Raw genomic sequence first — 16248 nt, forward strand, 5'->3', positions numbered from 1 at the left:
GTATTTGTATTAACTTGTAGAACAAGTTTGATAAAGCACACCTCAAAGCAAAATAAATAACATACAAATAGCCTATTCTTTCTGCTAATTCTAGCACAATAAAGAATGTTTCCAACCCCCTTATCGTGACAGAGGATATTCAAGAAACAGCTTTTGGCGCTATATTGACAAAATCTAAAGATGGCAATAATGGGTATAATCTAAAGGTGATAAGAATAGGAATAAACCATATACAAAGAGGTCTGCTACTGACATAAGTCAAAAAAATATAATTTGTTTTCCAAAAAAGTAGAAATTCTTTTTATTATTGACAATGATGATAATGATAATAATATAATAATGATAACAGCTACTTTTGAATGAATGGCTTGATAAATATCTGGTGGCAAATAGATTTTATTTAAAAGTAATTTTTTAACTACTTTATTGAGGTATGATTGACATACAAAAAAACAATATATAGTTAACGCATATAACTGGATGAGTTTGGGGGTAAGTATATGCTTGTGAAAACATCACCACCATCTAGGCCATAAATGTCACCATCAAAACTTTCCCTATATATATTTTAATTTTACATTAGCCCATTTGATCCTCATACCAACCCTAAACAATCAGTAGGTATTGGTGTGGTTTCACCACTTTACAAATGCGAAAAATGTGCCCTGAAAGGAGTAATTTGCCCGAGGTCTAACTGATTGAATGTTGTAGAACTAGGAATGGAGAACAGGTTTTTAATACTTCAAAGCTTATTCCTTTAACTATTATTGTTGTTATTTGCTTCTCAAGCTCTAGAATATATCAAAAGGAAATAGTAAAAAAGAGGAAAATAATCAGGGATATGTATCTGTATATTGCAACATTATTTATAATAGGGAAATTTTGGATTAAAATCTCTGAAGCATGCATCAGTAAGTAAAAATGCTTATAGTAGGATGGTTAAAAAAAAAGCTTATTGTACAAAAGATAACTGATCTGTAGCAATAACTAATAACTCTACTTCTCTGGACAGAGATTTAGAGATACATAAATAAAAAATATTTATGGGGGCAAGGTGTTTACAAGATTGGAGCATTTTAAGCGATTCTAACACTGCTTTCAGTGTCTTGTTTGTGGACATTGGAGCAAAAAAATAGAGGCTAATTGTCTTCTTTTTGAAAATAGAGTAGTAGGAACTTTCATTCATAAATTCAGATTAAAGCAAAAGTTACAGAACAAAACAAGCCCCTCTCCCTTCACACTCTCCCTAGTGTCATGTTTTTTGTGGATTATCTTCTAAATTCCTAATGGTGGGAGGCTCACAAATATAAATTATCAGTTGCAATTTTAGAACAGTGTTTTGGAAAGAGGCACTCTAAAATGGGGTGGATTACCCAAATAACAAACTGAAGTGAGCGAGACAAAGCATCCACATCCTGGGAACTTACAGAAACATCAACGTGGGATAGAGGACTACAGACAACTTCCAAAAAAACAGAAGAGGCTTTGAAGGAACCAAATAAATCACAAGAAAATTAGGGCCAAGATCTTGGAAAGAAGAGAGAACAGATATATTCAGGGCTACTTCGCTAATTCAGAAAAAGCAATAGAGAGGCAAGATACCAAGCAGATACTTACCTGTTTGTCTCATGGGGCTAATGGAGAAGAAAGAAGAAATACAGTTTGAGTCCTCTTAAGGAAGAGAGCTCTGGTAAATTTCCCAGCTTTTAGCTTGAGCTCTTCTTTCTAAGAGCTATTTCTGAGGAACAGAGGTGGAAAGAAATCAGTCCTCTTAGAAGCTGAAATTTAGCTTGAAATCATCTCAATCCTTGATTGGAAAGGGGTAGTCATCTACCCTAACTGCCTGCCAAAAGCAAAATAAAACCACCGTGGAAAGGATAATATCATCAAGAGACTTAAATTGTCATGTACGTTTCACACTGAATTTCCAGAATTAATAAAAATTACCAGGTATGCCAGGATACAAGACCAAATAGCTAAAAACCCAAAGACAAAAGCCAGACAATAGAGAGAAACAAAGTTTTGGTTACTGGAAATTAAAATAGATGAGAATCATAGTCTAGGAAATTGGATGGCAGAGATTTTCAATAAAATATTAGAAACTAGAAAAAGAATCAAATGGATATCTTTTTTTAAAGATTTTATTTATTTATTTGACAGAAATCACAAGTAGGCAGAGATGCAGACAGAGAGAGAGGAGAAGCAGACTCCCTGGTGAGCCGAGAGCCCAATGCCGGGCTCCATCCCAGGACCCTGGGATCATGACCGGAGCCGAAGGCAGAGGCTTTAACCCACTGAGCCACCCAGGTGCCCTCAAATGGGTATCTTAAAACAAAACAAAACAAAACAAAAAGGCTAAAATGGTTTAATAAACAGATTTTTACAATGATGAAAGGAGACAAGAACTGAGAGACAGGCCAAAAGAAAATATCTCAAGTGGGGAAAAATAGATAGAAATTATAAAAAAAATTGTGTAGAAAACATACATAAATGATGTGGTGGGAAGTTCTAACGTATGTGAAATTAGAGTTCCAGAGAAGAGGGAGGGAGTGTTGTAATATTTGAAGAGATAGTGGGAAATAATTTATCAAAACTCTTCCATGGATTAGGAAAAGAGGATATACATTCTAACTCTATTTATGATGCTAGTCTAATTTTGATATCAAAACTTGAGAAGAAAGATTACATGAAATCAATATAAACCCATCTCTTTTCTGAATATGTATGCAAAAATCCTAACCAAAATACAGGCAAATTGAATACAGAGATATAAAAAGGATGATATCTATCATAACCAGTTTGGGGTTATTCCAGGAATCTGAAAATAATTAAATTCACTGAATTAACAAAATGGAAGAGAAAAATAATTTCAACTAGATGCAAATATAATTCTTTAAACTTTAACCCATCCATGATATACAAAACCTCTCAACAAAGTATAAGTTGAAGGCCATTTATTTAATTTAATAAAGTTTATGTAATGAAACACTATAGCAACCATAATAGTAAAATATGGAATGTTTTCCCTGAAATGAATAAGACATAGAACAAGTTTGTCCACTATCACCACAGTTATTCAATATTGTCAGAGGTCCCAAGTAAATAAATGAAAGGAATATAAATTGCAAAGAAAGAGATAAAACATTATAATATGCAATTGACATGATAGTGTATTTTGGCATTCCCCCCCTTAAAAAGAAAAGGCAACTGTAGCCACCTGTTACGATTTGTAAACATATTTAGCAGTGTTATTGAATACTGTTATTAAGTATTCAAATATCAATACATTTCTTTTTACCAAAAAATATATAAAAATAAAGATAGAAACAAGTATATATTACACCAAAATTTTAGGAATGTATTCATAGATGAATCACATAATTGTTGAAATAGAGGCAGAATATATATTACAAAAAAAATGTAAGAAACAGAATACGTCATGAGACATCATCAATTTTTTTACAACATAGGAAACATGCATTAACTAAGGCTTTGGTGTGTTTCAGGCACTGTATTTGACTTAAAAATAGTATGAAAAAAGTAGTATGAAGTGAGGTAGAGAGCATCGGGTAAGAGAGATAACCATTTTCTGCAACTAGACACATTAGTAACAAAGATTAAAAAGCAAAGACCTTGAGGTACCTGAGTGGCTCAGTTGGTTGGGCATTCGGCTTTTCATCTGAGGGCCATGAGTTTAGGCCCCACAACCAGTGTGGAGCCTACTTTAAAAAAAAAAAAAGCAACTAACAAATACTTTTTCTCATAGGTTGGAATTTGAGGGAGACTGTAATTGTAAATACTGGTATAAGTGAAAATTCAAGGCAATTCTTTGTTTTGTTCATGGATATAGCCTTTAACTTTGGTAGAAAACCCAGCATGTAATAGAGCTCTAAGAATATCTGAGCTCTGCTCAGAATCTCATAAATTTCTAAATATTGATGCAAATTAGATAAAAATGACAGGCATAACTACAATTCTTATTTTGAGCCAGGATAAGTTCTAGGTGCCTTATTCGTACTAACTCATTTAAATTTGTCAACATTATGAAATAGGTGCTATTTTTATTCCCATTGGATAGGTAAGGAAGCGGAAGCTTTAGGCAACCTGCCCAAGGTCACACAGCTGGTAAGCGTAGGAGTTGGGATTTGAACTTAAACCAGCCTCCTCTGAGTAATGTGATCGTAAGTAGTGTGCCACACTGTCCCCAGAGGACCTGAGGAATTATCTAATCTAAATTCAAGCCTCACCTGAGATCTCAACGCGTTATGGACACAGTTTGTTGGATTAGATCCTCATTCTTCCAATTCCCTGCCTCACATGCCTGCCCTCTCTATTACAGCCCCGTCCTTTAAATCATGCGAAAGGGGAAGAGGAAAGGGTGGTTAGAGATGTGTGTGCAGTTTTAAATAAATAGTAGAATTGATACAATGGTTTTTTTTTTTTTTTTTCTTTTTGAGAGAGAGAGGACATGAGAGTGGGGGAGAGGGAGAAGGAGAGAATCTAGAGCTAAGTGAGGAGCCCAACTCAGGGCTCAGACTCAAGACCCTGAGATCATGACCTGGGGCAAAATCAAGAGCCGGATGCTTAACCGACTGAACCATGCAGGCACTCCAATATTTAACTATTGTTAAGGAACCAGTCATTCAGCCTACTGGACATGTCAGATTAAGCAAGAATCGTTCGACAAAATCAAAATGGTAAAAATTTGGACATAATATGTTAAAGTGAGGACAAGAACCCACCCATAACAAACAAAATCGAAGTGTAAGCATTGCCAATATAAACAGTAGTATCTTTAAGATAAGTTCGTAATAAAATAATGAGTCTTTGGCAAATGACTATATAAATACACACAAAAAAACCTCATGAATCATAACTTTATTTAAACAGAGGTTATGCTTCTGAGTCATGTTTCTTATTCAAATGTACTTTATGGGCAATTTCTAAAAATTAAATGAAATCATTTAATAACTCAACTTCCATTTTGATAACACAGTGTTGATATAGAGGACACACCTTAGCTTTCGAGTAACATATACTGATGGTGATCTTGATTACCAGAAGATTTGGATTTAGAACATCTCTCCTTATACCCTAAAATGCAATCATAAGGCGTTTTGTGTTAGATGGTGAAGCAAATGCAAAATCAGCATCTGTCAGAGAGTGAGCGAACATGGGAGAGGGAAGGTCAGAAGGAGAAGCAGACCCCCTGCTGAGCAGGGAGCCTGATGTGGCTGGGACTTGATCCCAGACTCCAGGATCATGACCTGAGCCGAAGGCAGTCACTCAACCAACTGAGCCACCCACACGTCCCCTACTCAGCTTCTTGATGAATCTTAGCCTCAGTCAATTTCCCAGTATTCTAGGTGGGTGACAAGACCACTGACCACCTCAGGTCCCCAGAACATTCTGCTGTAGGCCAGGCCAGCCAGAGCAGAGCAGCACAACAGGCTCTTCTTAGATTTCTTAACATAAAGATCACATGTTCTTTGAGTGACATCAGTGCCTTTAGCACATGGCGAAACTCGGCAAGATTTTGTTCTCAAAAGCAGAGCATGAGAATGAGGAAGAGAAAACTTATATCCAAGAGAGAATAATCCCATATACGTGGCGTGTACCAGGGACTGGGTGAACAGCTGACTGGAGGAGTAATTTAGGATAAGCTGTAATTACATGGGAATAACAGTCAACAGATTAAAGCTGATATGTCAGATTAACCACTTCTTAGTCATGTGAGTGTTAAGAAGTCCCCTACCTTCTCTGAGCAGTGATTTCCTCACCTGTAAATTTGATTAATAAAACTGAGCGAGAACATGATTTTTGAGAATTAAGTAGGGTAAAATAGGAGCCTATACATAGTAGATGATAAAAATTTCTGAGATAAATTTCGAAAACATCATGTTACATTTTAAAATTTGATTTATAGGTCACATGGACTTTTCTCTTCCTCCTTTTTAATTTTTCTATTTTTTGTGGATGGTAAGGGTATGTACCAAGTAGGAGCACCTGGGCGGCTCAGTTGATTAAGCATCTGCCTTCAGCTCAGGTCATAATCCCTGGGTCCTGGGATCAAGCCCCATGTCAGGCTTCTGCCGTGTGGGGAGCCTGCTTCTCCCTCTGCCTCTACTGCTCCCCACCTCTTTTGATGTGTGTGCTCTCTATCTCAAATAAATAAATATAATCTTAAATAAAGATATGTACCCATACAACATAAATACAGACAAATATCCAAACAGTGGAGTTTATGAGAAAAGAAGATAAATGCTGATAAACATCTGATACCCTACGAATGCTGTGGTAGATAAATGCTAATGATTTACCATTGATCCAATTTATTATCTAATATTATAACTGATTTACTGTTAAACAAAATCTAGTATGTACTATAAGCTGTCTTATGTTACTCATTCCTAAGTCTCAATTTATCTGATTGGCCTATTGACATATTGGCCAATCAAAATCTATAGATTTATTTTGGTAGAAGTTACCACTAAGGTACAAGTCCTCACACAAAATGAATTTGCACCTACAAAGTCATGCCACAGTGACAGGTGACAGCTCCCCCTACTGGCCACAAGTGTAGAGGACAGTATGCATATTGGATCATTAAGAGCTTAATCTTGAAGGTATGTGGGTGAGACAGTATCTAACCATACACACATGTACACGTGCACACATACGAAAACACCATTTATTCGTATTTTCATTCCTGTCCCACATACATAGGCTTGACAAATGCTGAGCATCTGGAAGTTAAGTTGATACAATTCACATCTTTTTTTGTACTAACAGGAGTACAATTCAGGAGGACCAATTTAATAATAACCACATAAATCTGCGTTCCAAGCACCAAGACTAGATTTTAATTTCAACCAAGTATGAAGTACTCAGAAATCAATGTCTGCATTAAGTTTAAGTGCAATTAATTTTTTGTCATATTTATTAATTTTTAACTGTTCAGATTCATCTTACTTTATTGAGCTTCCTTTATTGAGCTTTTCACTGATATTCATTAGATATCTACTCTGGGCCTGGCCGTAGGCTAAGTGCTAAGGAGGGAGCAATTAACGAAGCAAAATCTCTTCCTTCATGAGGGTTACATTCTATTGGAGAGAAATAAATATTCACATTAATTCACACTAATCTCTGAAGTTTTCAATGTATAAAAAATTTCAAATAAGTAAAAGTGAGTTTTAATTTTTCCTTTAATGAAACCTGGAAATGTGAGTTTTAATCCTTCTATATTGCTTAGACACTGTAGTTGACCTGTTTCTTAGGAAGTTGATAGATCCATTTCTAGTTTCCTGCTGATGTTTTTAAGTAAGTTCAAAAATGCCAATAGAAATATTATGAAAATCAGATATCGTGATATGAAAAATTTAAAACTCAGTGGTGCTTGTGATATGGCATTCAGTGGGAGATATAATCATGGAAGAGAAGATACTGATCTTTCTTTAAGACCTCGATCCTTTTCCGCTCTTCCGGTATTGGAGCCATTTCTATCACTACATTTATCATTCTCCTCATTTACAGGGAGTTACAGAGAATGATTTACAAAATCCCCATAATCCTTGAAAGAGCAGGAAAGATTGTCAAAACAAAAATGCCTGTGCACAGACCCTGGTGGGGGGTTGTGTTGAAGGTTACCTTCTGTGAAAGCTCTGTTTTTAAGCTACTCAGATTAGATTTTTGAAACCAAAAGGTTACCTTCCCAAGGCTGCTATGTGAGCATATTAACTAAGTCTAGAGCGGGCCACAGAACGCTCTTGTGTTACCATTGAGTTGGAGGCTGGCGTTGACTACCATTGGTTCAAAAAGTGCTTGAGTACCGGGAGGCGTGAGATCCAGAGTTCCCAGCTGCTCTTCTGCTTCAGGACAACAGCTCGATGAGAAATGGGTGGCTTGTGTGGTGGGGTTATGGGCATTGGGGAAGGTATACTATGGTGAGTGCTGTGAAGTGTGTAAACCTGGTGCTTCACAGACCTGTACCCCTGGGGCTAATAATACATATATGTTAATACGTTAATTTAAAAAGAAAAATAAATAAATACATTTTATAAAAAAAAAAAAGAAGAAGGAAAGAAATGGGTGGCTTGACAGTTACTGTATCTCTCTACCATAAGGGGCTTGTGGAGGTGTCCTCCTATAGCATGTACCCATGTACTAAGGACCAGAGCTCACACAGGTTTTAAGGATCCTCCAAACTTTTCTCTTCTCTACATAATGACCATGAGAGGAACACAAAAATACTAAAGAGACTTTTTGAAGAGTTTGATGACCAAATGATACAGAAAGGAACCAACACTGGCAAGATATAGTGAAGATAATGTTTGAAAGTTAACTGTCTTCCAGAAAGGTAATTCTGCACAACATACTAAGTAGGCCCACAGAGATGATTACAACACGCCAAGAAAATAAACAGCTCCCTTTGAATATTAAACTTCATTACTGCTGTGTTTTTCACACATTGTTCTCTTCTGCTCTTTTCTAGCTTTCTACTCAGTTGGGAAAAGAAATGATTCAAAACGATTTGCAGCAAACTTCTTCATGTAAAGTAAACTATGCAATGGGTAAATGCTAGTTCTTTCTCAGCCTTCAAGATTCTTACCCTAGTTCTAAAGAGTAAGGTTTCCTATGACTGCCATGCCCTATTTGAACTGATTTTCCTCATTTGCAGAAAACTATTAAATAATAATCACATATTTTTAAAATAATAAAAAATAATTTAAAAATAATAAAAAATAATCACCTATTTTTCAAAGTCTGAAAGAGCAGTTGTAGGTCATTTAGAGAATTCCATATTATTTCAAGTGTCCTGTTGATATTTGGTTTACTGAAAGAGGAAACAAAGAATTTCCACAGCCGGAAGTCACTTAGGAAACCTTTACTCTCTGAGACAGTCCTATTCTGTAAGACAGAGTACTCGTCCCACACATACCTAACTGGAGAATTAGGTTAGGCAAACAGGTCTCATTGACTCAAATCGAGGTGTCAGCAGAATGGCATTCCTTTGCAGAGACTCTAGGGCAGAATTTGTGTCCTGCCTTTTCCAGCTTTTGAAAATGCCCACATGCCCCAGTTCTCCCTCCAACTTTGAAGCCAGCAACACAGCGTCTTTCTGATGCCTCTTCCATGTCACATCTCTGTCCCCGACTCGCTTCTGTCTCCCTCTTCCACCTTTGTGATGACATTAGCTCCACCCATGTAATCCAGGAGAACCCGTTAATTTAAGATCAGCTGATAAGCGACCTTAACTGTATCTGCAATTTTAGTTCCCCTTTGCCATGTAACCATAACTTATTCACAGGATTTTGGGGTTAGGACATCCGTGGGAGAACATCTTGGGGTGCTACTCTTCTGCCTACTGCAGAGACAGTGGGTGAGTGGCATTTCAGTAAACTTGATAATATAGGGTCAGTTTATAAATCCACATAACAAAACTTGAATTAAACCTTCAACCTGACCTCCAGATAATGGGGTGAGGTAACAGCTCATTTTGGCCTCTACTAATAGGACCAGATGCTACATCTGAATTCATCATCTCTATGCTGACGATTCACTCGATTTATACTCCAGCATGCAGGCATGATATTACTCTTAGTCCCCAAAAATACACTTTAAAGTTTCTGAGACCATAATTGACTTTAAAGTCTATTTTTCTATCATTTACAAAGATGACAAAAATGTTTGAATGGGAAAAATCCTTATTCTTCCCTTTTCCTTTCATCTTCTTCCAGTGTAAGTAGGCTCTGATGAAGAAAATGATTAACTTAGGGAAGAAAAGAAAAAAAATCTCTTTCACCAAGCAAATAAACAAACAAAGGGAACTAGGAGAGAGAAAAGACAGGTTTCAAAAAGGTGTACTTCATTCATCATGATTTGAGCCTGGTGGAGTTTCGGTGAGACACTTTGATCGGATTCTTGCTATACCATGCCTCAAATTTCATTTCTAGCTTTTGTTAATAATAACCCCTTTTTTTCAACTGCGATTAATGAAGCGAAGTGCTAGCTTCTAGGATTAGAAAGAAAAATATAATGTAGTGTGGCATAAGGACATATAATTTCAGTGAAGTAAAGGAAGTGTGTTAAGAAAGTTGTTTATGGATTATTAAGGAAACACTAAGAATGGGTATCTAGACATCTTGGAGAAGAAAAATGAAAACAGATTCGGGAATAACTTCCTAGCATATAGATGCCTGAGCTAAATACTAGAGTTTAAGCAAGTATGAGTCAGGCTTTCGGAGAAAAGTAGAGTAACTAAGTCAGACTCGAGGCAAACCATGAACTAAAGAAAAGAAAGTGATGGAACCCCTGTGTATTGGGAACTCCAAGCTTTTCATCCTTAGCATGGCCAACTTCTTCTCACTCTCAAAGATTCACTTCAAAAGCCACCTCCTCTGGAAGTCTTTCCTGACCAACCATACTGAATCCAAACTCCCCAGTAATTCATTATCAAAGTACCCCATTTCCGTCTTTACTGGTATTTCTTACAGTCTTTAATTGTGTTCATATATATGTTTCGTTTTTTGCTTCTCTTCTCCCTTACTAGAATGTAAACTATCAGGTACCGCCACCATTGCATTTTTCTAGAATCATCTAGTAATGAAATATCCACAGTGATTTTTTAAAAGATTTTAATTTACCTATTTAAGGAGAGAATGTGAGAGAGAGAGAGATCATGAGCAGGGGGAGGGGGTAGTGGGAGATGCCGGCTCCCCACCGAGCAGGGAGCCCGACGTGGGACTCAATCCCTGAACCCTGGGATCACAACCAGGGTCGAAGGCAGAAACCCAACTGACTGAGTCACCCAGGTGCCCCCACAGTGATTTTTTAATGATAATTTATTGTAAAGCTATTCCCTACTCTTCCTCTTATTTCTGCTGCTGATGAACTACAAGAAATCAGTGTGGAGTTGGAAAAAGTCCAGGAAAGTTTGAAACTTGCACATAGCCATCCAAATGCAACAGTGTCCCCAGGGAAGATAATATTTTGGGATTTGCTTGTAGCCCAGAACAAGAGAGCATAAACAAGCTTGGGAGTGTAATCCTTTCTCATGGCTTTAGAATAACTAGAATCATCTTTAGCAGTGTTAATCTGGCCACCCTTTGAGTAATATCCTTCTCATGTTTGCATTTGTCATACAAGAAAGCAGGCTAAAAAACTGAAACCATCATGTTACTTAACATCCATAGGGAATACATTTGAGGCATTTATTTCACAGATGCACAAACACATATATGCCAATTCTCCTACAGATCTATTTTTACCCCTCAAAAAGTTATTTAGAAAATTACTTCACCATAATGTGTGGAGATATAGGCTCTAGCTGTTATAGGTAAAGCACATTCTCAAGATAAACAACTCATTAAATTCTGTATCTCAGCCTGAGAATCTTCGAAACTATATCTTTGAAATCTGAAATTTATTCTTTCTGACTTTGGGGGAAATAGACAGATACCTTTCTATTTAGAGGTCTACCAAATCACTGCTTATACCTAAGACAAAACCCATCTTGAATGTTAATGATTTAGGCCTTACTTAAGGTAAAACAGCTGAGGAAAAATACTTTAAAAGAAATAAGACAACAAGACTATCATTTTCTTCATAAGGGCTTAAGTACTATTTTAAAAGTAAAAACTCAGGACTCCTGGGTGGCTCAGTTGGTTGCACGACTGCCTTTGGCTCAGGTCATAATCCCAGAGTCCCAGGATCGAGTCCTGCATCAGGCTCCCAGCTCCACGGGGAGTCTGCTTCTCCCTCTGAGCTTCTCCTCGCTCATGCTCTCTCTCACTGTCTCTCTCTCAAATAAATAAATAAAATCTTTAAAAATAAAAGCAAAATCTCTGAAATCTAATATCTAGACAGATAGATAGACATAGATAGATAGATAACAGTGTATTTGCCCAGAAAAACTAGAGGACATCAGTTGTGTTCTTTCCCTCATCAGAGTCTTTGCCCCTCAATTATTGGTATTACAACTGATTTTTAATTTCTAATAGAATTACTGATTTTCAGAGGTGCAGTTTAACCATCCACTTTCTCACAGAAGGCCATCAATTCCCATGCTGTATTTACATTTTTAAATTCACTTCAGGGCCCCTGGGTAGGTAGCTTAGTCAGTGAAGTGTCTGTCTGCAGCTCAGGTCATGATTCCAGAACACTGGTCCGGCTCCCTGCTCAGCGGGGAGCCTCCTTGTCCCTCTATCTCTGCCCCTCCCCCTGCTTGTGCTCTGTCTCGTTCTTGCTGTCTCTCAAATAAACAAATAAAATCTTTAAAAAAATAAAAATAGATTTATTTCAGTATAACAAATATTTATTTTACTTTTAATGTTCGACCTCAGATTTACTTCAGTGTTTACAAGATTCCCCTCTGTAAGCAGGATCCTCTGAGACCTCATGTGGTAGTTAGTGGATAATCGTGGGAGACACCACCATAGATGTTGTGGAGAAAGAATGTTTCCAATCCTGGAACTGTCAATACTTATCTCTGATACAAGAGAGAACAGGAAAATAACTTTAACAGAGGAAAAAGTTTTGTGAAAACAATAACATTATAACTAAATAGTATTTCTGAAAATGCATAGAGTATCCCCAAAACAGATCTTGAAATTAATCAAATAATTCTACTTTTTAAGCTTTGTAGCAGCTGATAAATTACCATGGAGTCCATAGGAAATATTTCAAGATGACTTGCAAATTAATGAGTTACTAAGCCAAGTTCAAAGCTCAAGACACCCCTGAAAATTTCTGAGAAACACGTAACTTTTGACTTTGCAAACCTTAGAAGAGGATTAATTTTATGACAAGAATTACATTCAAGAATGCAATTATATGTATGAATTTTATTTTAACTTACTTTTACACCCCCAAACCCATACTCTTACTCCCTACTTCTTTAATGCATCGATTTCATAGCATCGTAGCAAATTAAACATGAGAACAGTTGGCTAACATCATTTAAATTTACCAGAACAAAATATCAACTAGATATGTAAATTGTGACTTAAAGAATATATCAAAATATTACTCCCACTGGCTGTAAAAATAATTGCTGAAAATTGTCCTGTTGCAGAACTTTTAAGAATCTATGCTACTAAAATTAATGGTGATGTAGTGATGTTTCTCTAACATTTAGATCATTAATTAAATGTAATTAATTGTTTCTTGATGGGAGAATAATTTTAGAAGACAATTGGATAACTCGGGGGCAGAGATGGTGTCTCTTTCACTTGCATGATATTTGTGGATAACCACAGTCCAGGGGAAGAATACCGTGGAAAAGTGTCTTAGGATTATGATGGAAGATGGGAGATGCGTTGTGGTTGGTGGGATGGAGCCGTTGAAAGTCTAGAGGGACAGATATTTGAAGATCCTGGAAAACCTAGCCCTCCAGGACACCAATGACATAATGCTCTCATTCTGTCCTAGGAACAGCAAGGAGTTTATGTGACAGATAGCTAGTACCTGGTGAGCTGGCATCCGTCGACTTCTCATCTGAGGACCTCGAACATATCTTCCTTCAGCCCGTCTCTTCAGAATAGACAGGTACTGCAACGAAACATTTATTAGATGTGCAAGCAGCGCTGTATTTGCCTTCCCAAACCTCAATTCAATTTATGATTCAAGAAAAAGGAATCAAGTATGCATGTTTTTCTTATCTTTTATAGGAGAAAAGCATGGATAATACAATGTATTTCTTTGAAAGGATGCTCAGTAACATAGTAAAAGGTGACACGATGACATTTTAATATAGACTTTTTCTTGTGCTCTTTACCATAATCAAGACTGTGGTTAATGTGTGTAGCACAGCTGATTAGAACATTGGGATAATCATAGGTTTGATTTCTGTGTGGGCCGCTTGGTATATATCTCTCACTGGCCTTTAATTAAAGCAGTTAATTATCTTTCAAATGCTAAGGGCAAGAAAATGTTGATGGATTAAATCTTAAATCTTGACAGGCTACTAAAAACAGATGTGGAATTATAATGGCCCCTATCAACTTTATCTATAAAGTATCCTGTTGCTAATACCAATGTCTTAATAAACATTTAAATGTCATGATTCTGTTCCAAATTTTATACCTTTATTCTCCACCCCCCCTCCCCGACTGGTTGAAAGTTAAAGTTGAGCAGGTTAGTGTCAGGTTAATGATGAAGTTTGCTCTCAAAAGTTATTGTGTATGATTCTGATGACCTAAGTACAGGAGTGATATGGTCTAGATGAATAATTTAAGTGGTTGCTGCATAAAGACCACCCATGGACAAAATGAAACATTTAATGAAAAATCTCAACAGCAGACATATCTTAAAATTAAAAAATGGGATTATTTGCTAAAACATTATATGTCTATATGTATTTCCACAAATAATATCATAGCAGAAAGTGCAGACCATTTTAGAGAAAACTTTTTCTCACCCTTGAAAGGAGAAAGCATAAAATTTGAGAAGCGATTCTGACTATTTCCAAAATGTCAGTAATAATTCGCTAAAAAAGAAGTCAGGAAATAAAAATTGTGTTACAACAACGCAGAACTCAATCAGAGCAAAGCGCTGCGGTTCCATGGAGTTACAGTGGGTGAGTTGGTGTTTCTGCAGCTCTGGGAGATGCAGACACGAGCGTGTAGCCCTAAATAAACATGGTCCCAGCTCAGTTACTGGAATTTATTTTAAAAATTTGCAAACCAACGTTGAACTGTTTTGTCAGTGTAAAACACAGTTAGTCGGCGTCACGTGCATATCTGATCCAATGACTCTCCTGACTCTTGAATTCTTCCTGTAATTTCCCAGCTTCTTGACCATTTAAATTTTGACCCTGGAGGGGCGCCTGGGCAGCTCGGTCCCTAAAGGGGCTAGCTCGGTCCCTAAAGGGGCTAGCTCTTGATTTCCTCTCAGGTCATGGTGCCAGGGTCCCGGAGTTGACCCCGGTTTGGAGCTCTGAGCTCAGCAGGGGTCATGCTGGAGGACTATTTCTCTCTCTCTCCCTCAGCCCCTCCCCCTGCTCACATGCTCACTGTCTCTAAAAGAAATAAATAAATAAATCTTTAAGAAAATAAAAATAAAAATAAACTTTGTCCGTGGAGCAAACGGTGGAAGAGAACTTGAGTAGTGGTTACGCAGAAAGTTCAAAGCTTCTGTCAGAAATGACCTCATTGGTTTGAGCAGGTCCCCGTTACATATTGTGAAATGTCAGCTGCTCAGCAAGGAATCCATGATCTGTTCACGTAATGATGCTGAAGTATTTGAGCACAAGAAAACAGCTTGTCTCAGGTTGGCAAACAGTTGATTTCGTGAAGATTTTGGAAGGATGTACCAGAGAACCATGAAAAATAGGTTGGGGAGTTATGAATGTATGAGACATATTCTTGAATTTTATTTTTTGTATCATTCACGAGTTAATGAAATTATTGCTTTCAAGGGAGAGTCATAGCTTGTAACAAATCCTGCCTTATTGGAGATTTGCATAAAAAAGACAATTCTATGAAACATCTGAAAGCTCAGCAAGGAGAGAAATAATAGCGTGAGACCTATTCCCCTGCTTTTTAATAGGCACTGCCAAGTTTCCTACAAATATCTTACTTTATTTTGATTTTCCGTGAATATCAACTGATCTCAAGGTTGTAATTTTATTTTAAAAAATCTGACAATTTATCCAGATATATGTTCTTGCAGTTGAATGGGAAGAAACCAGAAAGGGAGACAAACCATGAGAGACTCTAGACTCCGGGAAACAAACTGAGGGTTACAGAAGGGAGGGGGTGGGGGATGGGTAACCGGGTGATGGGTATTAAGGAGGGCACGTGTTGTGATGAGCGTTGGGTGTTATACACCACTAATGAATTGTACACTACAACAAAAACCAATGATCTACTATATGTTGGCTAACTGAACATCATAATAATTTAAAAAAAAAGAAAAGGAAAAAAAAATGACAATTTAAACTCCTGGCTAGCAAATGGACACCCTATCCTAATAAATCCAAAGACATGAAAGTAGTATTTTCTAAGGCGTAATGGGACTCCAAACTTTTAAATCAGTTTTACTTAATGTAACATGTGACCTGTTACTCAGAATGCCTTAATTCCAGTATCAAAATGTATTATTTTGATCCTCAAAGTCTTTGTGACTTCCTAAACTGTGTTGTTGATGAATTTGTGCCACATCTTTTCAGAAATCTTATGATGCCTAAAACTCACTACATAGAGAATCCTCAAGACATAGAGGAATTAACACTGGATTGCATCAGAAATG

At 36.9% G+C, this 16248-nt stretch overlaps 1 long non-coding RNA gene across 2 annotated transcripts in view; it reads left to right on the plus strand.

The window, feature by feature from the left end:
* Window positions 1-16248, plus strand: part of LOC131813035 (uncharacterized) — a 120500-nt gene that overhangs the window by 32689 nt on the left and 71563 nt on the right. For both annotated transcript variants that reach the window (XR_009346580.1, XR_009346581.1), the window contains exon 5: window positions 13429-13545. This is a non-coding gene — a long non-coding RNA (uncharacterized LOC131813035). The remainder of the gene's footprint in view (window positions 1-13428; window positions 13546-16248) is intronic.

Source organism: Mustela lutreola, chromosome 12, assembly GCF_030435805.1.
Source record: "Mustela lutreola isolate mMusLut2 chromosome 12, mMusLut2.pri, whole genome shotgun sequence".
In the NCBI taxonomy this organism is placed as follows: domain Eukaryota; kingdom Metazoa; phylum Chordata; class Mammalia; order Carnivora; family Mustelidae; genus Mustela; species Mustela lutreola.